We start from the raw sequence: 25,006 nt of genomic DNA, 5'->3' as shown, positions 1-25,006 counted from the left end.
CATATCCACTATTATGGCTACAATTAAAAAGACAGATAATAAAAAGAGTTGGTGAAGCTGTGGAGAAACTGAAAACCCTCGTACATTGCTGGTGGGAACATAAATGGTGCAGCCACTTTATAAAATAGTTTGGCAGCACTTCAAAATATTAAAGATAGAGTTACCATATATGATACAGAAATTCTACTTCTCAGTTTATACCCAAGAGAAATCAAAACTTACATCCACACAAAAACTTTTTTACAAAAGCTCACAGCAGCATTATTCATAGCAGTCAGAAGATGGAAACAGTGCAAATGTCCGTTAACTGATGGATAAATAAAATGTGGTATGCCCATACAAGGGGATATTATTGGCAATAAAATGGAATTACTGACACATGCTGCAATATGCCACAACACAGATGAACCTTGAAAACATGCTAATTGAAAGAAGCCAGTAACAGAAGGCCAATATTGTATGACTCCATTTGTATGAAATATACAGAATAAGCAGATCTACAGAAAGAAAATAATTTAGTGGCTCCCTACGGAGTGGATATTAGTTTTAGGAGGTAATATCTATAGGGTATAAGGTTTCTATTTGGTGATAAAAGTGTTCTAAAATTGATTGTGGTGATGTATGCACAACTCTTGAATATACTAAAATCCATTGAATTGTATAATTGAAAAAGTAAGATTGAATTTGGAGGCCGTGTTGAGTAGGGTTTAAGAATACAGACTGGGATTAGGCTGACCTGAATTAAATTTCTGGCTTTATTATTTACCCATTGTACAGCTTTACAAAGGTACTAATACTCTCTGCACATCATTTTCCACATCTGGAAAGTACAAATAAAGATATCAGACTCAACACACACACACACACACACCCCTCAAAGAGACTGGAAAGTGGATGCAGGACAATGGACGCTGGTCAAAAGCTTCTCCCCTCACTCCTCTGCAGCAGCGTACACCTCAAGACTATGCACCCAGGTGCAGAGGCAGCTCTGTCCTGGTTCCATTCTGCCATCATTGCCTCAGGGGAGGGAAGACAGATAAATCCAGTGAGAAACCAACTAGTTGTCAATTTCTCTTGGCCCTTTCTTTCCCTCTGAGTTTTATCAATCCCAGTCCAATATCCATAAATCCCGTCCCTCAAATATGAAAAATGGATACGGGCAGCAAAAAATTAACTTCAAAAATCTCTCACTATTTTGATGTTATTCCTAAGGTCCCAGGCGCACGGTAAGTAAGGATTGAACATTTATCAAGTACAATCTCCAGGGTAGGATGAATTTCTTCACTGGATGTGGAAATTACAAGTGATACTTAGATGCTGGCTGGCTTTGGTAAAGACCAAGTGGATTAATCACTCTGGTGTAATATAAAGTCCAGTGAAACCAAGTCAGCCCAGCAATTTTAGCTGGAGAGGGAAGTGTAAACACTTCAAATACAATCAAGCAAAGAGCAGCTAATTCCAAAGTCACAGCAAACTCAGAGACCAGTTTTCCAAGAGAGTTTTATTTCAAGCCAAGTAGACCTACAATTAGAGCCCTAGTACTATAGCCTGCTGTATCTACCAATCCACAGTTATCAATACAGGACCACTCACCTAAGGGAAAAGCATTACCAACTCCCTTTTTTAACCTACTTTACTTTGATCTAAAATTGCCTCTTATTGAGAAGACTACAAGGAAGGCATGACTAACATTTGGGCAGGAAGCAAATCTGCCCTACTGCTGCAGTACCACGGTAGAACTAGCCATCAGGGATGGTTGGTTCTTAGCAAGATGGCGATGATATGGAGTCATGAAATTTCCAAAGTAAAGAGAAGAATATTGAACATGGTGATGATCGTACAATTATTATAGCAAACATTTATTAAAAACTTACTATGTCCACGAAGTATTTTAAAATTTCATGTTTTAACTCATTGAATTCCAATCTTAACCCTGCAACTACTGTTCCCGTTATTCAGAAGAGAAAACAGGATCAAAACCAACCTCTCACCTGGCAGTACTCAGTACTGAGGCCAGGAAAGTGCGAGATCTCACATACGGTCATGGAACTTTGGTTTATTTGTCTTCAGACATCTCTCTTCATAAATTCTTCATCTTCTTTCTCTTGACTACATGTTGGGTTCTCAATTCCCTTTACTCATACAGAAGCCAACTTTCAGGAGAAGATCCTATGTCAGTCATTTACCCCTTACTTGTCAAGATCACTAACATCCAAGTGATATTGATGCCACTGTTGAATCGTCTATCTTCCCCTTACTTGTCCCATCAGCAGCATTTGACATAATTGATCCCTCTTTCCCTTTCTCCCCAGAAATATTTTCTTCCCTTGGCATCTGGGGCACTACTCTCTGTTGAATTTCCTTCTGCCTCAGAGGCTGCTACTTCACTGTCTCTTTTACTGGTTCCTTCCCTTTTCCCTGGCTCTAAAAACGGCAGTGCCCAGGGCTCGGTCATTAGGCCTCTTCTCTTTCATAACTTCATTCACTCTCTTGGTGACTCCTTCTAGTTGCAAAGCTTTAAATATGACTTCTTGGATTCTTCCAGTAAATATGGTGGAACAGACAGTTCCCAGCATCACTCTCTCCCACAAATCAACCAATTTACAGCTATAAAAAGGCAACAACAGCCAAGCTGGGCCTGCTAGAGCTCAGGGGAAGAGCAGGAGAGACGTACAGAGTACATGAAAGCAGGAGAAGCCATGACAAGAGAATAAAAGAACTGCTCCAACAGTTTCCAGCCCCGGCCACTTCAAGGCTGGAGCTGCTGAGTGCATGGAGCAGGAGCTGGCAAAAGCCACTGCTGTGCCTGTCAGATTAAGTTGCTTGGAGGCAGCAGGGGAGAAGAGGGCTTTGGTGGCCCCCAGGCCAGCCAGACCACTATCAGGAGCGAGGAGCCAGAACAACTGAAGAAAAAGGAGCCACTCAGGGGCTGGTGAGTCATCGCAAGGGACCAGTGCACAGCCCATCCCATGGGAAATGGCTGGAGCATGGATCATGGGGGAGACAGGCCACTGGGAGAACACTGGAGCACAGCAAGGACAAATGATCTGCCCCCCAATCAGCATATGACCACTAAGAGGAGACTAGTCAGGAATATAGAACTACGGGGGTGCAGTTTGCTAAGAAGACTCAGGCCCAGACCAGAGTTCCAAAGAGCCAGAAGCACCTATAAAGTCAACCATTAAAACCTGATCTGCACAAAAAGCCTTCCCTAGGGAATCAGCAGAAAGCAGCAATTTAGCTCAACCACAGGGCTCAAGTGCTGGTCCCCACAGGAAGTCCCCCCATTTTAGAAGTAAGCAAAGGACAACAAATTAGTTCCAGTGCAGAGTTTAAGTGGTGGGAACAGAAAATAATCCAATACAGAACTGAAAGAAAAACAAAGTACCCACAACCAGTTTGATATTAACTACTAAATGTCTCCTTTCACCAAAGAACACCTATAACACCTAGAACGACTCTAAGTCCCCTGGGTTACCAAGACAGAAAGGGGGGAAGGGTGGGGGCCTCTGCAATGCCCCCCAACACCCGCAACCAGTCCTGAGGGTGGGTACCTAGGGCCTCAGCCACACCCCCTGACATGTGCAACCACCCCAGCAACAACCACTGAGCTTCCACAGGAAGCACCCTGGGCTCTCCCAAGCTGGGGCAATGGGGGGTCAAGGGCCTCACCACACCTCCCAAACACGTGCAAACAGCCCAGTGGCGACCACCGAGCCACAGCAAGGAGGTCCCTGGGTTCCCAGGCTGGAGTGGTGGGAGGTGAGGGCTTTTGCCACACCCCTCTGACACGCACCCAGCCTGGCAATGACCAAGCCACCACTGTAAGCCCCCTGGTCTCCCCTGTGGGAATGAGGGGGGTGCCACAGGCCTTAATCCCGCCCCTCCTCCTTCCTCCTTCTTCCATCCCATTTCCTTCCCCTTCCCCCATCCCCCTCCCTCCCAACTGCAACATCATCACAGAATGTAAAAAAATAATAATATTAATTTTTAAAAAAGGAGTGAAACCAAAAAAAATAAAATAAATATGATTTCTTAATTTATATTTGCAGTCAGGACTTTGTCTAGAGCTCTAGACTCATATATTCAGTTGCCTACTTGACATTGACACTTGGATGTCTGGCTTAGTGTGTTCAGGCTGCTATAACAAAATACCTTAGATTGGGTAATTTATAACAAGAGACATGTATTTTTCACAGTTCTGGAGGCTGTGGAGTTCAAAATCAAGGCACCAGCAGATTTGGTGTCTGGTGAGGGACTGTTCCCATAGATGGCACCTTCTGTGTCCTCACATTGGGAAGGAGCAAAAAAGCTCCCTCAGGCCTGTTTTATAAGGGCACTAATCCCATTCATAAGGATGAAATCCTCATGACCTAATCACCTTCCAAAGGCCCCACCTTTTAATACTGTCACATTGACAATTAAGTTTCAATACATGAATTTGGGGGACACAAACATTCAGACCACAGCAATATCTAAGAGACATTTCAAGCTTAGTATGACCAAAACCAAAAGTGTGATTTCACCTACCAAACCTTCTTTTCCTACAGTCTTCCACACGTCAGTAAATGGCAACTCCATGCTTCCAGTTGTTTAGGTGAAGAGTCTTGGAGTCATCCTTGACTTCTCTCTTTATCCCATGTTCCTATGAACAAATTCTGTAGCTCTCCTATCAACATATATCCACAATTCAATGCCTTCTCACCATCTCCACCCTGTCCTACTATAGCACCTAGAGTGATCTTTTGAAATTACGAATCAAAATCCTCCAGTGGTCTGGGGACCTGGGACTCGGTGCACTGCCAGCACCTCGGGGCCCTGCCCAGGGGCCCAAGGCTCAGAGCTGGGGACCAGACCCCCCCCCCACACACAACCAGGCACACCACCAGCACCAAGGAGCATGCCAAAAGCATCACTTCCATGTGGGTGGCCCATCACAGGCACCTCAGTAACCACGGCTGCTGCAAAAGTGGCTAGACATCACAACCACCCCGCAAATGGTCCACCACCCACTGGATTTCATTGACACAAGGCGAGTCAGCAGCAGAGAGCAAAGAAAAGAAAAGGATGTCTCTCTCCACAAAGCCCATTCCAGAGTGACAGAAGAAGCATCTGCTCTGTGATAATATTGGGGGACCTGAACGCACCTCTCAGCATTGGACAGAGCATCTAGGCAACAAATCAACAGAGTAACCATTACTCTTTCAGAGGGAGAGAAGAAATCCAGGGTTATCAGTGGTGGGATGGGGGAGAGAAAGGGCCGATAGGGAGAGATTGGACAAGGGGCATAAAGAATAGTATAATTTGTATAAATATACATTCTAGTAATATTGATTTGATCCACATATGTCAACATTGAATCCCAAAAATATGTATAATCAATTATGACTCAATAAAAAAAAATCCTCAAGTAGCTTCATATGTCACTCAGTCAATAACTAAATTCCTTCAATGGTTCATAGACTCTGTGCTTTGCAGGTTCCATAACCTTACCCAACTATCCCTCTGACCTCCGTCCCCTACAACTTCTCTTAGTTTATTTGCTCTTGGTTTTCTTGCTGTTCTTGAGCTTATCAGTCATGTCCCGACCTCAGGGTCTTTGCCCATGCTATCTCTCAGTCTGGGACACTCTTCCCCAGATATACGTGTGACTGGCATCTTCTCTTACTTTAGGACTGTGCTCAAAAGTCACCTGATTAGAGAAGCCACCTAATATAAATAACGACCCATCATTTCTGCATTCCTGATCCCCTGTATGTAGATTTACTGTGAGCCCTAGCAATTATGACTGCTGGATTATCATATGTTTAATTGTTTATTGTTGGTCCCTCCCTGTTAAATATAAGCCACATGATGGCCAGAACGGTGGTTATTTTATTCACTATAATACCTTCAGCATCTCAAACAGTGCCTGACACTGTTGAATAAATAAATGAACTAAGTTAAATCAGATTACTACCTGTCACAGGACTACTTGTAATTAAGATTTACCTCTCATTGCAGAAATAAAGGCATCTCTCCTATCAAGGAACTTCATGACTTGGCTATGGTGGGAGTGACTGTATTCATAGAATTACTCTTCATGGGGCCCCTGACCCTGCCTTCATATTGATTGATCCTGACAACTGTTTATCTAAGGATTCACTTCAAAATTAAAATTAATGATAAAAGCGTGACGCAACTGCTTTGGTTTGGGTAGGGTTCTTTCAGGTATTAAAATGAGGTGAGCACTGAGGTCGTGTAACTCTCTGCTGACTTGGTTAGAGTCCCCGTGCCACCTGTATGTTATGGGAAGCCTTTTTTTTTTTTTTCCTTTCTTCACTTCCTTTGGGGGAAAAACCTGTAGAACTGAGAGCACAGTGGCTACAACTATTCTCTGGGAACAGACTTAAGGGCTGTATTTCTTAAAAATAATCACACACACCACACATACCCAGTTCTAACTGAAACACTATAGCCGCGAGGCTGACTGCCAGGGAGACCCGGCTGCATCACAGACCTCACGCCACACGGACAGACAGTCCAGGGAAGGAATTTGCTGAAGAGGCCAAAAGTCTGGTTTGCTACAGACTGTTTCTTTACCCTTTGCCCGTTCAGCAACTGTTAGCAACTGTTCTGTCTCTCTCCTCACCCCCCAGTATCGTGCAGGGCCAGGCTTCCATTAGTGAGCTCCTGACTTCTGTGAACCTTCTCCTTTTGTGATATTGATGTTGGTGGGCTTGATTGGGGTAATCAGAAGAGGAGATTTCAGTGAGTTCCTGTTTCCAAGGAAAGGGGGCTCTGTCGATACTCCACCCACATCCCCTCCACTTCTCCTGGAGGTCACCTGCCAGTGGTTCCCACAGGCTCTCATGGCTTCCTGTGACTCTGCCTGAGGGCACTGTCTCGCTGCAGGCCTAGCTTTGGCCATGCTTCTGGATGCTGCAAGGAGTGCGGCAGGCCAGCAGAGCCAGGGAGATGACGCTCCAGGAGCAGCCCTCAGCCCTTGCGGGATGGGAGCCAGCAAGCCAATAATTTAGCTTTCTGTTCCCTCAGGTGACTCGTGCCTTTTTTCTTTTAAAGGAATTGGTTTATTTTTTTAATTGGCACATATTGATTGTAGACATTTATGGGGTACAGAGTTATATTTCAGTACACGCATACAATGTGGAATGATCAAATCAAGGTAATTAGCATTATTTCTTTGTGATGAAAACATTTGAGCTCCTCTCTTCTAGCCATCTGAGAACATACAATAAATTATCGTTAATCATAGATGCCTCGTACTACTGTACTTCACTAGAACTTATTTTTCCTGTCTAGCTGTAACTTAATGTCCATTAGCCAACCTCTCACTATTCAGCTTCCCCCCTCCCCTTCCCAGCCTCTAGTAACCACAATTCTACTTTCTACTTCTAAAAGTTCAATTTATGTATTTATTTATTTTTAGCTCCCACCTATGAGTGAGAACATGCAATCTTTATTTTTCTTTGCCTGACTTATTTCACTTAATACAACGTCTTCCAGGCTCATCCATGTTGCTGCAAATGAGAGGATTTCATTCTTTTTCATGGCTGACTAGTATTTCATTGTGTATATATACCACATTTTCTTTACCCATTAATCTTTCAATGGGCGCCTAGGTTGATTCCATATCTTGAGTGTTGTGAATGTGCTGCAGTAGACATGGAGATGCAGGGATCTCTTGGGGATGCTAATTTCTTTTCCTTTGGATAAATAACGAGTAGTGGGATTTCTGGGTCACATACATAGTAGTTATATTTTTAGTTTTTCAAGGAAACTTCATACAGTTTTCCATAACAACTGTACTAATTTATATTCTGACCAACAGTGTATGAGTTCCCCTTTCTCCACACCTTCATTACCTTTGTTATTTTTTGTATTTTTGATAATAGCCATTCTAACTAGGGTGAGATGGTATCTCATTGCAGCTTTGATTTGCATTTCCCTGATGATTAGTGATGTTAAGCATTTTTTTATATACTTGTTGACCATCTGTATGTCTTCTATTGAGAAATGTCTATTTGGCTCATTTGCCCATTTCTTAATTGAATTATGTGGTTTTTTTTACTATTGAGTTGTTTGTGTTCCTTGTATATTCTGGATATTAATCCCTTGTCAAATGGATAGTTTGCAGATGTTTTCTCCATTCTACTGGTTGTCATTCTGTTGATTCTGTCTTTTGCTATGCAGAAGCTTTTTAGTTTGACATAATCCCATTTGTTTATTTTTGCTTTTGTTGCCTGCGCTTCGGAGGTAAAATCTTTGCCCAGTCCTATGTACTGAAGCATTCCCCAAGTTTTTCCTTCTAGAAGTCTTATAGTTCGATCCTACTTTTAAGTCTCTGATCCATTTTGATTTGATTTTGGAAAATGGTGAGAGATAGAGGTCTAATTTCTTTCTTCTACTCACGGACATCCAGTTTTCCTAGCACCGTTTATTGAAAAGTCTGTCCTTTCACCAATGTATATTCTTAGTGCCTTTGCAAAGATTGGTTGGCTGTAGATGTGTGGGTTTATTTCTGAGTTCTCTATTCTGTTCCACTGGTATATGTGTCTGTTTTTATGCCAGTAGCATGCTGTTTTGATTACAATAGATACAATAGCTTTGTAGTACATTTTGAAGTCAGGGAGTGTAATGCCTCCAGTTTTGTTCTTTTTGCTCAGGATTACTTTGGCTATTCAGGGTCTTTTGTGATTACATATGAATTTTAGTATTGTGTTTTCTATTTCTGTGAAGTATGTCATTGGTATTTTGATAAGAATTGCATTGAATCTGTAGAATGCTTTCTGTAGTATGGTCATTTTGACAATATTAATTCTTCCAATCAATGAACATGAAATATGCTTCAAATTTTTTGTGTCCTCTTTAATTTTCTTCATCAGTATTTTTTTTTAAATTTTTTATTATTTATTTATTTATTTATTTATTTCTTAATTTTATTTTGTCGATATACAATGTGGTTGATTATTGTGGCCCATTACTGAAACCTGCCTCCCCCTCCCTCTCCCCCTCCCTCCCAACAATGTCCTTTCTATTTGCTTGTCATATCAACATCAAGTAATTGTAGTTGTTATGTCTTCTCCCCCCCCCCCGGTTTTTTTTTTGTGTGTGTGAATTTATTTATTTATTTTTAGCTCCCACCAATAAGTGAGAACATGTCGTATTTCTCTTTCTGTGCCTGATTTGTTTCACTTAATATAATTCTCTCAAGGTCCATCCATGTTGTTGCAAATAGCAGTATTTCATTCGTTTTTATAGCTGAGTAGTATTCCATTGTGTAGATGTACCACATTTTCCGTATCCACTCATCTGATGATGGACATTTGGGCTGGTTCCAACTCTTGGCTATTGTAAAGAGTGCTGCGATGAACATTGGAGAGCAGGTATAACTTCGACTTGATGATTTCCATTCCTCTGGGTATATTCCCAGCAGTGGGATAGCTGGGTCTTATGGCAGATCTATCTGCAATTGTTTGAGGAACCTCCATACCATTTTCCATAGAGGCTGCATCATTTTGCAGTCCCACCAACAATGGATGAGAGTTCCTTTTTCTCCACAACCTCACCAGCATTTATTGTTCAGAGTGTTTTGGATTTTAGCCTTCCTAACTGGGGTAAGATGGTATCTCAGTGTAGTTTTGATTTGCATTTCCCGGATGCTGAGTGATGTTGAGCATTTTTTCATATGTCTGTTGGCCATTTGTATATCTTCCTTAGAGAAATGCCTACTTAGCTCTTTTGCCCATTTTTTAATTGGGTTGCTTGTTTTTTTCTTGTAAAGTTGTTTGAGTTCCTTATATATTCTGGATATTAATCCTTTGTCCGATGTATATTTTGCAAATATTTTCTCCCACTCTGTTGGTTGTCTTTTAACTCTGTTAATTGTTTCTTTTGCTGGGCAGAAGCTCTTTAGTTTGATATAATCCCATTTGTTTATTTTTCCTTTGGTTGCCCTTGCTTTTGGGGTCATATTCATGAAGTCTGTGTCCAGTCCTATTTTCTGAAGTGTTTCTCTTATATGTTTTCTTTAAAAAGTTTTATTGTTTCAGGGTTTATATTTAATTCTTTAATCCATTTTGAGTTGACTTTAGTGTATGGTGAGAGGTATGGGTCTAGTTTCATTCTCCTGCATATTGATCTCCAGTTCTCCCAGCACCATTTGCTAAACAGGCAGTCTCTTCCCCAGTGTATAGGCTTGGTGCCTTTGTCAAAGATCAGATAGCTGTAGGTGTGTGGGTTGATTTCTGAATTCTCTATTCTATTCCATTGATCAGTGTGTCAGTTTTTATGCCAGTACCATACTGTTTTGGTTATTATAGCTTTGTAGTATAGTTTAAAGTCAGGTAGTGTTATGCCGCCAGCTTTATTTTTTTTGCTCAGCATTGCTTTGGCTATGCGTGGTCTTTTGTTATTCCATATAAATGTCTGGATAGTTCTTTCCATTTCTGAGAAAAATGTCATTGGGATTTTGATTGGGATTGCATTAAATTTGTATATCACTTTGGGTAGTATGGACCTTTTCACTATGTTGATTCTTCCAATCCAACAGCATGGGATATCTTTCCATCTTCTTGTATCCTCTCTAATTTCTCTCAGCAGTGGTTTGTACTTCTCATTATAGAGATTTTTCACCTTCTTGGTTAACTCAATTCCTAAGTATTTTATTTTTTTTGGTGGCTATTGTAAATGGGCAGGCTTTCTTGATTTCTTGTTCTGCATGTTCACTATTGGAGAATAGAAATGCTACTGATTTTTGTGTGTTGATTTTGTATCCTGCTACTGTGCTGAAATCATTTATCAACTCCAAGAGTTTTTTTGTAGAGGCTTTAGGCTGTTCGATATATAGGATCATGTCATCTGCAAACAGGGACAGTTTGACTTCATCTTTTCCAATCTGGATGCCCTTTATTTCCTTCTCTTCTGTGATTGCTCTGGCTAGTACTTCCAACACTATGTTGAATAGGAGTGGTGAGAGTGGGCATCCTTGTCTAGTTCCTGTTCTTAAAGGAAAAGCTTTCAGCTTTTCCCCATTCAGGATGATATTGGCAGTGGGTTTATCATATATGGCTTTAATTATGTTGAGATACTCTCCCTCTATACCTAACTTATAGAGGGTCTTTGTCATGAATGAGTGCTGAACTTTATCAAATGCTTTTTCAGCATCTATAGAGATGATCATATGGTCCTTGTGTTTGATTTTATTAATATGGTGTATCACATTTATTGATTTGCATATGAAATGAAATTGAAATCCAAAAAACAATACAAATGATCAATGAATCAAAAAGTTGGTTTTTTGAAAAGATAAATAAAATTGACAAACCATCAGCATTGCTAACAAAAAAAAAGAAGAGAGAAGATTAAAATAACAAAAATTAGAAATGAAAAAGGTGATATTACAACTGATTCATCTGAAATACAAGGAATCATTCGAGACTACTATAAACAACTATATGCCAACAAGTTTGAAAATGTGGAGGAAATGGATAAATTTCTGGACACACACAAGCTCCCAAAACTGAGCCATGAAGATATAGAAAATCTGAACAGGCCAATAACAATAAAGGAGATTGAAGCTGTTATCAGAAAGCTCCCAACAAAGGAAAGCCCAGGACCAGATGGATTCACAGCAGAATTTTACCAAACATTCAATGAGGAATTGACACCAATTCTTTACAAACTATTCCAAAAGGTTGAAACAGACGCAAGTCTTCTGAACTCTTTCTATGAAGCAAACATCATCCTGATACCAAAACCAGGTAAAGATATAACCAAAAAAGAAAACTACAGGCCAATATCCTTGATGAATATAGATGCAAAAATCCTCACTAAAATACTAGCAAACAGAATACAGCAACACATACGTCAAATTATTCACCATGATCAAGTGGGATTCATCCCAGGGATGCAAGGTTGGTTCAGTATTTTGTAGTTTTTACTGTAGAGATGTTTTACCTCTTTGGTTCACTTTATTCCTAGATATTTTATTTCTTTGCTAGCTACTGTAAATGGGAGTCTGAGGTGTGTTTTCTTAGAATATCCCCAGAAGTATTGAGTCCCAATGACCCACAATGCTAACCTATTTTAACTCACAATTTATTGGTTTTACTCCCTTTCTTGTTTTGTTTCCCCACTCCCTCAATGTCCTTTCTGGAATCACTTTCTAAATAAACTACTTGCACTGAAATTCTTTTCTCACATTCTGATTTCAGGGAGCACAAACTGAGATGGGGCACATGCTGCTACTTGAAGTGGCCTGGGTCTAGGCTTGCTCTTGGAAAGAGCAAGTACTTGGAGTTAGAGAATGCTTGAACTGACAGCTGCTGTTACCACCTAGAAATTGTCATTGAGCTGCATGAAGTGATACTTCAGGACTGAAACTGATAATGTATTTTATTACTTGGATAATAAATAAGATAACCTGGCAAGTACCAAAGAAATAATACTCATTTCTTCACTTACTTTACTGACTTACATATACATATACAAGTTATCAATATGAATAATACAGTAATGCATGCCATCATTTAGATGGTGATAAGATTAGCTGTTTGTTATAGGATAGTGTTAAAAAAATAATGGTCATTTATGAATTTAATTTATTGAACTTTATAAACATGTCCAAGAATTTCCAGAAGGGAGAGAACTAAAAAATACAAAACAAAACAAAACAGACATACAAAAACTACAGAAATCAGCACGTGGGTCCCTTGAGTATTTGCTAACTACTGGGCTGCACATGCATAGATTTAAATTTCACAAAGCTGTTCAAAGGATGCAGGGGTGTTATAAGTTTGCACAGAGATGAAGGTGTTCAAACTCTGATCAGCTAGAGTGAAGAATCCTTGGAGATCACCTAGGACATTTATGTGGGGATTGCTAAGAGGTCAGAACTTAAGAGTAGGACTAAACTACCCCTGGAGTAAAGGCTACTTTAGCACTACTCAGAAAAGCTTAAAAATAGTCCTCAAGAAGATCACTTTGGTTCGAGAGTGACTTAAGTGTATATAATACAAAGCCCAAGTGTTCTAAAAGGACACACCAAAATTAAGATACTCAACAATATAAGATTTACAATGTCCAGGGCCAGTATGTCTTTCTTTTACTAGCTGTGTCAGAAGAAGGAATATGTGGCCTCTAACTAGGAGAAAAGACAACCAATAGAAACAGATCCAAAAATTACAGAGATGCTGGAAGTAATAATAGAACAGATGTTAATATAATGTTCACATATATAAAGAAAGACATGGACCTAAGATATAAAAAAGAATATAGTAGAACTTCAATAGTGGAAAAATAAAATATTTGAAATGAAAAGTGTACTAGATGTGACTAACAACAGATTAGACTCTGTAGAAGAAAAGATTAGTGAATTTACTCAAAATGAAGCATAGTGAAAAAAATGACTTTTGAAAAATGAGCAAATCCCAGTGACCTATAAGACGGTAGCAAGAAGTTCAAGAAATACATAATTGGAACCCATGAGTAAGAAGAGAGGGAGGAGAGGAAAGCAAACATATTGGAAGAATGAATGGATGAAATATTTCCAAATCTGAAAAAAAGTATAAATCCACAGATTTTAGAAGCTCAATGATCCTGAAGGAATATGTCACACACATACAAAAACACACAAAGTGACAGAAGGCACATCATTATCAAAGTGCTAAGAACCAAAGATACAGAAAAGTATCTTAACACCTGTGAAAAAAGACAGTCTATAAAGAGGAACAAGGTAAGAATTACTGCATAGCTCTGGTCAGAAATTTAAAAACTAGAAAAAAAGAGATTGTCATCTTTAAAATATTAAAAGAGGAAAAATGTGGTCAACCTAGAAATCTATATGCAACTAAAACATCTTTCAGAAATATGGTAAAATATTTGCTTTTCAGACAAATGAAAAGCTGTAACAACTTATCATCCAGAGACTTCTCCTACAAGAAACATTAAAAATAGTTCTTTAGGCAGGAGATGATAACACAAAATGGAAATGTGAATTTACATAAAGGAATTAAGAGCAATAAAAATGGTAAATATGTAGATAAAAGATTGTTTTATTATTTTTAAATTTCTTTAAAATATAGTTAACTTTTTATAGCAATAATAATAATAATTTATTCTGAAATTTGTAACAAATGTAGAAGTAAAATAAATGACAAAAATGGTATCAAATTCAATTGGTTAGAACACAGTGTTGATAACACCAAGGTAAAGGGTTCAGATCCCTGTATCAGCCAGCCATCAAAAAAATAAAAATAAATGATACCAAGGACAGGAGGAAGGAAGTGGAAACATATTGTAAGAGTCTTATATATGAAATGATACAATATTATTTGAAGGTAATTTTTGATAAAAATACATACTGTATACCCTAAAGCTAACACTGGGTGGGGGTGGGAGGTATAGGTTATAACATAATGTAGATAAAATTGAGTTCTAAAATACATGAATTAATAAAAAGAAAAGTCAGAGAGAAAATAAATAAATATACAGCAGATGGGATAAACAGAAAAAGAATTGTAGACTTAAAACCAGATTTACTGAAAATTGCATTTGATGTAAATGGTTCAAATGCTCCAGTTAAAACACAGAGAGACTCTCAAATTGGATAAGAAAAAGCAAGACACAACTATATGCCACCTATAAGAAATACATTTTACATGTAAGGACACAGGGAAGTTAAAGGGAGTATAATAGAAAATATGACACAGGCAACAAAAGAAAAAAATAGATAAACTGGACATAACAAAAATTAAATCTTTCCCCTTCAAAGGATAGCATTAAGAATGTGAAAAGAATGTCCATTAAATGTCCATTAAGAATGGACAGCATGGAAAAAAGATACTTGCAAATCATATCTCTTATAAGAGACTTGTATCCAGAACAGATAAAGGACTCTTACAACTTAATAATGAGACAAATAACCCAATTTTTAAAAAGGACAAAAGGTCTGAACAGACGCTTATCAAAAAAAATATACAAATGCCCCATGAGCATATGAAAAGATGTTCAACATCATTAGCTACCAAGAAAATGTAAATTAAAACCACAGTGAGGTTCTACTTCACACCCATTAGAACAACTGAAATCAAAAAGATAGGCAATAACAATATTGGTGAGAATGTAGAGAAACTGGAATCCCCATACACTGCTGGTGAAAATGTAAAATGGTTCAGCCACTTTGAAAATTAGTCTGGCAGTTCCTCAAAATGTTAAACATGGAGTTACTGTATGACACGGAAATTCTACTCTTGGTATATCCAACAAAAGTGAAAGCTTCTGTTTATATGTTCACATAAAAACCTCTGCATGAATGTTTATAACAACTTTAATCATAATATCCAGCTGTGTAAACCATCCAGATATCCATCAACTGATAAGTGGATAAATAAAATGTGATAAATCCATACAGTGGAAGATTACTTGGCAATAAAAAGGAATGAAATACTGATATATGCAACAACATAAATAAATCTTGAAAAAACATTATGCTGAAGAATGCAGACACAAAAGGCTACATATTGTATTATTTCATTTTTATGAATTGTCTAGAATAGGAAAATCCATAGAGACAAAAAGTAGATTAGTGTTGCTGTATGTAGGGACAATGGGATGTCACTGTTGAAGGGTATGTGGCTTCCTTTTGAGGGGATGAACATGTTCTAAAATTGGTAGTGGTGATGATTGTATAACTGTGAATGCACTAAAAACCACTTTGTTTCCACTTTAAATAACTTAATTGTATAATATGTGAATTATATCTCAATAAAGCTGTTATTTTAAAAAGTAAAATGATTGAAAAAGTTATACCATGCAAAAACTAGCAAAAGGAAGATGAAGTAGACTTCAGAACAAAAATATTACCAGGGATAAAGGGGAACATTTTATACTAATAAAAGTGTAAATTTATTATGAAGACACAATGATCCTAAATGTGTATTCACCCAAATATAGAGCTCCAAAATACATGAATCAAAAATTACAAAACTGAAAGAGAAATAGATAAACCCCTGAATATGTTTGGAGACTTCAAAACTTCTCTCTCTGTAATTGAGAGAGCAAGTATATAAAAAATTAATAAGAATATTAAAGTCCTGAGAACCTTTGTCAACCAACTTGATCTAATTGACATTTATAGAATACTCCACCTAACAACAGAAGAATATGTATTCTTTTCTAGTGCACTTGGAATAGTCACTAAAATAAACCATTTTCTGGGCTATAAAACAATCTTAATAAATTTAAAGTATTAAAATCTTACAAAGCATTAGAGAAAATCAATCAGACCAAAAGTTAATTCTTTAAAATAATCAGTAAAATTAATAAATCTCTAGCTAGACTAATCAAGATTTTGAAAAAAGAAGAATCACAAAGTACCAACATCAGTAAGAAAAGAGGAACCATCACTACAGATCCTTCAGCTATTAAAAGGATAACAAGAAAAAAGTTTTTAGAAGGAAACACAGGAGATCTTCATGGCTTTCAGATAATCAAAGATTTTTTAGATAATTTTTTTTAAAAAAGCATAAACCATGAATGAAAAAAAGATAAAGTGGGCAAGCCACAGACAAGGAGAAAATATGTGTAATGCATATATCTTCCAAAAGATTTATCTAGAATATATTTTTTAACTCTCTCAATTCAATCAGTAGGGGAAGAAATTAAAAATGGGAAAATATTTGAACAGACATTTCATATGCTCACAAGTGATACAAGAATGCTCAGTAAGCACATGAAAAAATGCTTGACATCAACAATAATGAAGAAAATTCAAATTAAAACCACAATGTAATACCACTGCAAATCCACCAAAATAACTAAAAATACTGACGTGTTGATGCAAATGTGGAGCAACTAGAACTCTTATATACTACTGGTGGAAAACTAAAATGATAAAACTACTTTAGAAAACTGTTTAGAAAGTTAAACATGCCTATCATACAAACCAACAATTCTATTTCTAGGTATTTACCTATAATAAATGGAAACATATTTTCACACAAAAATTTGTACAAAAAAAATATTTTCACACAAAAATTTCACATAAAAATTTTCATGGCAATTTTATTCATGATAGCCAAACCCTGGAAACTGTCCAGTTTTTATCAACAGATGAATGTATAAACAAATTGTGATATATTTATACAATGGAATACTACTCAGTAATAAGAATGAATTACTGATATACACAGCAGCATAGATGCATCTCAAAAACATAGCATTATCCTGAGTGAAAGAAGCAAGACACAAAAATATACATACTGTATTATTCCTTTTTAGGACTTGATATGTACTTTGAGGCTGGATTTTGCTGATTGCCTACCCGTGGTGCAGTTCAACATGACCATGCATTTTTTTGCAAATTGGAAGCTGGATTGAAGGGTTTGATCGGACTCAAACTTGATGTCTTTGGAATCAATTGGTGGCATATTCTTTCATCGATGGGCACATAATGTCAGGTTATTTGCTCTCTTTTTATGTTAGCAAGTGATGATATCTTAATCTATCATTTTATTGGCTGGAAGAAGTTTATAATGAGATGCTTTTTCTCATTTGCTCTTTGGTTTTTCAGTGATACAGTTCTTAAAGGAAAGCAAAGGTAAGTGTTTAGCCATTCCTTTTATTTAACCTGTTTTTAAGATGATGATTTAGTTACTTATCATCCAATTAGTGTTTTGGTTTTTTTAATGTCATTAGAAATGAATGAACTTAAGGATATTTTATGGGTTCCAATTCATTGCAATTCTTATCCTGGTTAGGCTCAAATTATCTTATCTTTGGAAGTAGGATGTGGGAATAGAATAGAATAGAATGGAATGGAATGGAATAGTAGTGGGAGCCTCATTAAATTGGCTTCTGAGTCCTTTGGACTAAAGACCTTAATAGTCTTAAATAGTTTCCTTGATATCTAGTATGTCAAGGTGTTCCAGATGCATCTTGTTTATTTCCTGTCCCATATCTAGAATCACCCATTTGTTTAAGAAATGCTGATATCTTTGAATAGAAAATGGCATTTCAAAACCACCAATTGAGTACAGATAAGCTCAGTGCTACTGTCTGGTCATAGCTTTTAGGCTTTTTCAGGGGACAATGAATAGATAGATAGATAGATAGATAGATAGATAGATAGATAGATAGATAGATAGATAGATAGATAGATAGATGATAGATAGATAGATAGACACACAGACACACAGATACACATACACACAGAGACAGACAGACACAATATGTTGTTAGGTTATGTTGCTTATTCTGGTGTTGCCAATTAAATTTAGAAATATCGGATTTTTATTTATCATCTTCTATATGACATATCTATCTCCTTTTTTTCACGCTGAGAATCATGGTTCTCAAGGATACAGGGGATACAATTAGATACAATTAGAACATCTCACAATTATTTACTTGCTTTATCTCATATGACACATACAAGTCATAGAAAAGCAATGCTAAAACTACCACCACCACCAATTATGATGACTAAAAAAGTTTTAGACATTTTTGCATGTGTAATTCCTGTTTTCTCTACTTTTTTATGCATACATGTGCAATTTTTTCACACACTATCAGTGCTCATACCTATCCTGAAGCCGGTATATGGGTCTAAATGTAAGAATGATTACTCTTTGATTTAGTTATCTTACAGTCCCTGCCCATCAAAAATCAGATGTGGCTAGGATACACTTCCTGGTGTACTTGCATTAAAAAGTATTTTTCTTTATTATCATGCATTGTTTATTGACTACACCATCTTTTGCCCAGTGTCTGCATTGCTAACTCTGTCATATATCAACATTCCACATGTGTGAACATGTTTCTGAGCTCTATTTGTCTCTCCCTGAGCCAACACCACATAATGTTAACTACCATAGCTTTATAATAACTATTATACCGAGTAGAGCAAGTGTCCCTGTCTGGTAGAAACAAACAAAAATCCTCTCTGAAGGAGAAAACTTTACAATCAAGCCTCAAAAAACCCCATAGTTAAGGTTCCATGTTACATATGCTCATGGCACACAAACAAAACACACAACCATAAATGAGAGTCAGCAAAAACACGAAGCTACAGAATCAGACCTGCAAAGACTCAGATTATTAGAATTATCAGATACAAAATATATAATATATAAGATATATAAACTTATTATATTAATATTTATAAAGGAATAAATTTTTTAAAAAGAGTTCTAGAAAGAATCTTCAGAAATGAAAATCATTATAATTGAAAGCAGAATCTGGATGGATGAATTTAACATTATATTAAACAGAGTTAAAAGAACAATTAGTGACATGGAAGGTAAAGTTGAAGAAGTTATATACAATATAAGACAGAGAGAAAGAAAAGGGAAATATGAAAAAGAGATTAAGAAACATAGAGGGCAGTGTGATTAGGTCAAGCATACACATAATTTCAATGCTATGAAGAAATAGTAAGAATGAGGGAAATGCAACATTAAAAGACATAAAAACTAACTTTTCCAAAAGAGGTAAAGAACACCAAATCACAGATTAAGGAAGTTCCTCAAAGTGCCAACCACCATAAATGAAGAGAAATACACAACAGAGTGACAAATTCAGAGTAATAATGACATGGAGAAGATAATAGAAGCAGCCAAACAAAATAAATTAAAAATAAAAAATAAAAAACAAAACCATTTGCAATGAGTGATAGCTGACTTCTCAGCAACCATAATGGAAACCAGAAGAACAGAAAATAAACTTTAAAAGTACTTAAAAAAGCAACTTCCAACTTAGAATTCTATATTTAGCAATATAATCTTTCAAAAATAAAGGCATTTTCAGACCCAAGAGGATTTACTGCCAACTCATTTTGACAAAAGGAACTTCTAATGATGGTACTTCATGTCTGAAGGAAAATTTCCAATATATGAAAATGGAAAGCATAAATATTGCCCATGTACAGCAGTAAAACTAATGTCTAATTTGTGAGACTAAAATATCAAGAGAGGATAACATTAATGTAAGGGAGGTGGTCATGGGTGTGACAACATTTTAAGATTTTTATATGGAAAGTAAAGCTATTAATATTAAACTCTGTTAATTACGCATGTTAAAATTTCTTGGATAATCACTAAAGAAATAGAAATATCTATAAATGTTAGCTCTTATCATTATTATCATTATTATTCCAGGAATCTTACAGAATGAAAGAAAGAGACAGAAAGAAAGACAGACAGACAGACACAGAGAGACAGAGGAAGGATTCTGTAGTCAAATCAGTTTTGAATTAAACACATTTCCTGCCTTGATTTCCTTAAGCTTTTTCTCAGCTAATGTGCACTGTAAATTCCTGAGTGGAGACTGCAGAGGGTTTGAAAATTTTCCTGTGTTTCTTTGAAATCAGAATCCTTATTTTGTGGAATATCTATTAACATACTGGGATACTTGACAGTTTGGGGAACACTTTTCAAGTTGAATCTGAATCCATGAGAGCTTAATTTGTCTTTTTAAGGGAATGATAGAACCACGTAGGTTTGAAGAGAATAACAGAGTCTATCCTAGAAAGACCTCAGGTTTGAATAAGACATTCAGGGAGAATTGAAAATACTATTGTCCAATGATACCAGGAAGGGTGGGACACGTTGCAATCTGTTAAATTGGAAAAACAAAAATAAAAGCACTGCCTAGCAAATACGTTGGAAAGCTTCTGCTATAAGACTGTTGGAGCATCTGGGAACACTGCCAAGCAATTCTGGGGAACAGACTTGGCACTGATTGTGGCCTTGTGTTTTTTATGAAAGAAAAAAGATTAATTTATTTTATAAGTCATAATACACACTACCTAGAAGCCAAATTGCCAGTTAAAATTCTATTTGCAAGCAGGGGTAGGGTTTCAGCACAACTTTCACCTAACCTCGTAGGATACTGCCTCTTCATAATTAAATACAAGTGTGATGCAAACCATCTTTTCAGCTGTATTTTCAGTGTTTCAAAATGTTAAAAAAAAATAATAAAAACAGCAGGGTAGCAATGTCTTTAGTCCTAATGGAATCTTATGTATCTACTCTAAATGCAGCTGTTTGGTTTATACAAGGTACTTCAAAAAGTTCATGGAAAGATTCATACTATCCTTTAATTCTATTTTCCATGGACTTTTTAAAGTACCCTCATATAGTCCAGAGGAAATAAATAATCACATGTAGAAAGGAGTTTTGCACTTACCAATTTAATCAATCGTTTCCTCTACAACTTAACAGTTTAATGAGTCCAAAGAGAAGGGTGAAAGGTATTTTGCTGGTTAGTTTTTCTGATTCCACGCTGCTGAGAATATAAGGTGCTATCTTTTTTGTAGTTCATATTACTTTCATTGCAATTGATGTTATTTAAACCCACTGATTCTTCATGTAACTCTGTGCACATATCAGGCTTGTTGTCTCTGAGGACTCAAAGAAATCTGCAGGCTTTAATCTTCACAGTTCCCATGGAGGAAGACAGGCTGAATCAGGTTTGAGCTCTGGCCTGAAAAGACTTTAATAAGTGCAAAAAAGAGAAGCCTTTCACCCTCTTCTCCTCTACTGGAATTCCCTCAGCACATTTTTCTCTTGCTCTCCAAGTTCAAAGTCTACCTCTTCCATGAAGTTTCCCTTGACAGCCCTGGTCCACCTTAATCATGTTCCTTTTCTGAACCCCTACAGCCCATATCTCGTTCTCCTCAAGGCAGTATTCAAATTCTGCTGCCTTGCATTGACCCTGATTATTAACCTGATCTTCTCCTCCAAACAATGAGCTTCTTGAAGTCAAACCCAGGTCTTGTATTTCTGATTCCTGTTCAGTTCAGTGAGGGATTGCAGAGGGCAGCTCCTAAATACTTGTTGGTAAAGTGAAAAGAATTAGAGAGTTCAATTGTTTAGGAACCAATTACACAAGCTGCTCTCTGACAGTAGGGAGCTTTGGGGTTATCTGTGTTGGGGGTTACTTGTGGGTCATGATTCTTGCCATCTATTTTCAAAGACCTTAAGGAAACTACTGAGTACTCTCCAGAGCATCCAATCTCTCAGAATCCTTGTCTTCTCTGTGCTTATTACTGGCTTAGACCAAAGGCAAAATAAAGACCCCTCACAGCCCCCTAACACGTTTATATTTTAAAGCACTGCTTTGAAGATGAGGATTTGGAAACGTGTTTAGCTCTTGTAAACTCCTCCTCCAAGGTTTTGCAAAGTCAACAGGAGGCATCTTGATGATAGTTCTCTGTTCTCAACACACAGCTAGTTCACTAAAGCAAGGATCGCAGGCCGCCTCTTCTTGCAAAGGGGGACAAGCCTGCGCAGGAAGGCCAGACCCAGCGCGCCTGGCTGCTCACGCATGGCCCGAATGGGAGCCGGGCAGAGGACGGGGACACAGCCCTGAGCCCCACCGGCTGGGGACGCGTAGGTGCCACCCACGGGCGGGCTGCACCCCCTCCCGTGTGCCCGCGCGGAAGACGAACTTGCAGGCGCCAGGACGTGGTGCTGACCAAAGGGAGCAGCGCGAACCGCTGTCTGGTTTATTTCAGGGGCAGCGTTTCCACGGGAAAGGGAATTATCTAGTCCGAGATCCTTCGGTGGCTTCCTTTGACATCACTTCTGTGTCCTTCAATTGTTTGCGCATTTGGGGAACTCTAGGGCCCTCCTAGACCACACAGGTGTCTAATTTTAATAAACCACAATTCATGAAAATCGGAGCTTACAAAATTGGTAAATTATGGGGATGGATTATTGTAACCACTGAAGGGTTTCGTGATCAAATTCAGGGTCCCTTTCATTAGTCAATAATTCTGCTAGTGTATATAACACTATATTTACAGATTTCCTTTTTCCTGACTTCAGAAGTGAAGTAATCCCTGTTTCTCGCCTCAAAGCACACCATGGTCGTTAAAACTACGTTTTGACTTCAGACAAGACTTGGGTTCGAGACCAGACTCTGCCGCTTACTTGCTATGTGTTCAAAGAAGTTTATTATCTTCTCAAAAATGAAAAATTAAAACGTTTGCGAGGATTAAGTAACATACCTAAGGCACATAGCATGTAGTAAGAGCTCAATATATGAGTTGACAATTCTTACTTTTCTTGTTATGAACGTTTATAAAAGGTTGGTTTCCTCACATTGATTTAAATGCAGCTTTTTCATGTTTTTGTTTAAGTGTCAGATCTACCTTTATTGCTGGGACCCCATCCCCTTTAATCATTCTGCCCATTGCCTCTCCTGCCAGTGGTTTTGGTTCTATGGCTCTGGGGCTCCCCCAAGAAGGACTTTGGTCCACTCATCACAGAATGGGGTAGAAAAGGCTACTCCTGGGTCACACTGGCTCTGGGTAGAGATTCTGAAACTAAATGGAGTTTCTCTCTAAAATCATGTTTCTCAAAGTGGAGCCCATGAACCCCTCTATCAGAATCACTTTGTTAAAATGCAGATTCCTAGAATCACACCCCAGGGCTTTTGAAGCTGAATGCTTTGGAGGGTGAGGAAGGAGGTAAATAAACTAGTGTAATAAACTCCCAGGCTATTCCAATGCTAATGAAATGAAGTTTTAGAATTGCGCCAGTGTAGTTTCCAAGTCTGTCCAATTATAGAATGGCCTGGGGATGCTTATTAAAGACAGAAGTTCCTGGGCCCACCCCAGAATTCCAGTGGAGGGGCCTGACGATGTGTATTTTAAAGAAATAGCCCCAGATAACTCTGATGATCTGGCAAGTCCAAGAAATGCTGTTCTAGAATGACTAACCAGTGATGTGATTCATGTTGGTGCTGATGGTGTTGGTGGTAGTAGCAGTAATGGAGTAGGGACAGGATGAGGGTTTGAATCATACAGAGAGTGGCTTGGGTCCAGAGTTGAGCCCCCATTGTTAGGGCTCATCTTTTGCTTTATGACACCTCCTTTGGGTATGACAGCTTGTGCCCAGCCATTCCCACAGTGTTTGAGAAAGCAAAGCAAATCCAAGAGTGAATAGTGAAGCTCATGGGCAGAGACCAGCAATCCCAGACGAGCAATCATGAGACCCTGCATAAATGGAAAGAATAACTGCTTATCTTAACAGCCATTCCTGGTTCTCTCCTATAGGCTGGTTGCAATTCCTGCCTATATTTTTTTCCCCCAAATTGCCTCCTTTCTTTAACATAGTCTAGGTAGGTTTCTAACCCGAATGGCTTTAACTAAAACAACGCCCTGCCACCAGGTGCTGGCCATTTGGTGACCTGAGACTGAGCTCCACCTTATGTACCCTCCTTCTGTGCCTCTGTGCCAGCCTCCCCATCTGAACTGGTTCTCTCAGAGCTTGTGCTGTATCTCAGCTTCCCCTCAGCACCACCTGCCCAGTGATGACAAGACATCGTGCTTTGTGCCCATGTTTTAATCTGGGGTAATGCTTCGACCTCACATTTTATTGACAGATGTGGCTGCCACGTGGGAAAGCTAGTTGTTGTAGAGATGCTGTCTTGGGACATCCATCCTCTCCCCATGACGGTCTTCTTTCCAGCAAAACTGGATGATGCTATCCAGTGATGGGACAGCAGCCTATGACCAGAGCAGCGTCTGCCTCTCTCCATCTTCAATTGATGGCCATGTGATGCCTGGTTCTGTAGTTTGCTCCCAGCTACTCTTGAGCCTGGCTCACCCCCTAAAGGCAACACTAGTTTTTCCTTTTCCTTCTTGTAGGCATTAGCTGCGATCCAAAGGGTGACAGGGGAATGTGTTCCATCACATTCCAGCCAGCAAGCATTTAGAGATGAGGACCTCTTCCAGCCGAGATATTGTAGTAGGTTCAGAGGGGCGTTCGAAGATAAGTAAGATAAAATCCAAGCCAGAAAGAAATTCAAATGAGGAGTGTAGGGGCATTCTAGTGGGTGACATAACCCAGGGTCATCCATGCTATGAAAATATGAGAGTCAGCATATTAAGCAAAGAAATAATGTAGAAATTTTTTGTTTGTGATATATGTATATATCTGTATCTACATAAAACTGAATATTACCGGGAAAAATAATTGATAACGCACATTGTATCAAG

The 25,006-nt window shown here is 38.2% G+C and overlaps 1 pseudogene; it reads left to right on the top strand.

The window, feature by feature from the left end:
• The window catches only part of LOC134384401 (UDP-glucuronic acid decarboxylase 1-like), a 32,726-nt pseudogene extending 10,176 nt beyond the window's left edge, over window positions 1–22,550 (top strand).
• Window positions 22,551–25,006: the final 2,456 nt, after the last annotated feature.

Source organism: Cynocephalus volans, chromosome 8 (assembly GCF_027409185.1).
Source record: "Cynocephalus volans isolate mCynVol1 chromosome 8, mCynVol1.pri, whole genome shotgun sequence".
Classification (NCBI taxonomy): Eukaryota; Metazoa; Chordata; class Mammalia; order Dermoptera; family Cynocephalidae; genus Cynocephalus; species Cynocephalus volans.
Note: the sequence above shows the minus strand (reverse complement) of the source record. Positions and strands in the feature narration are given on the sequence as shown.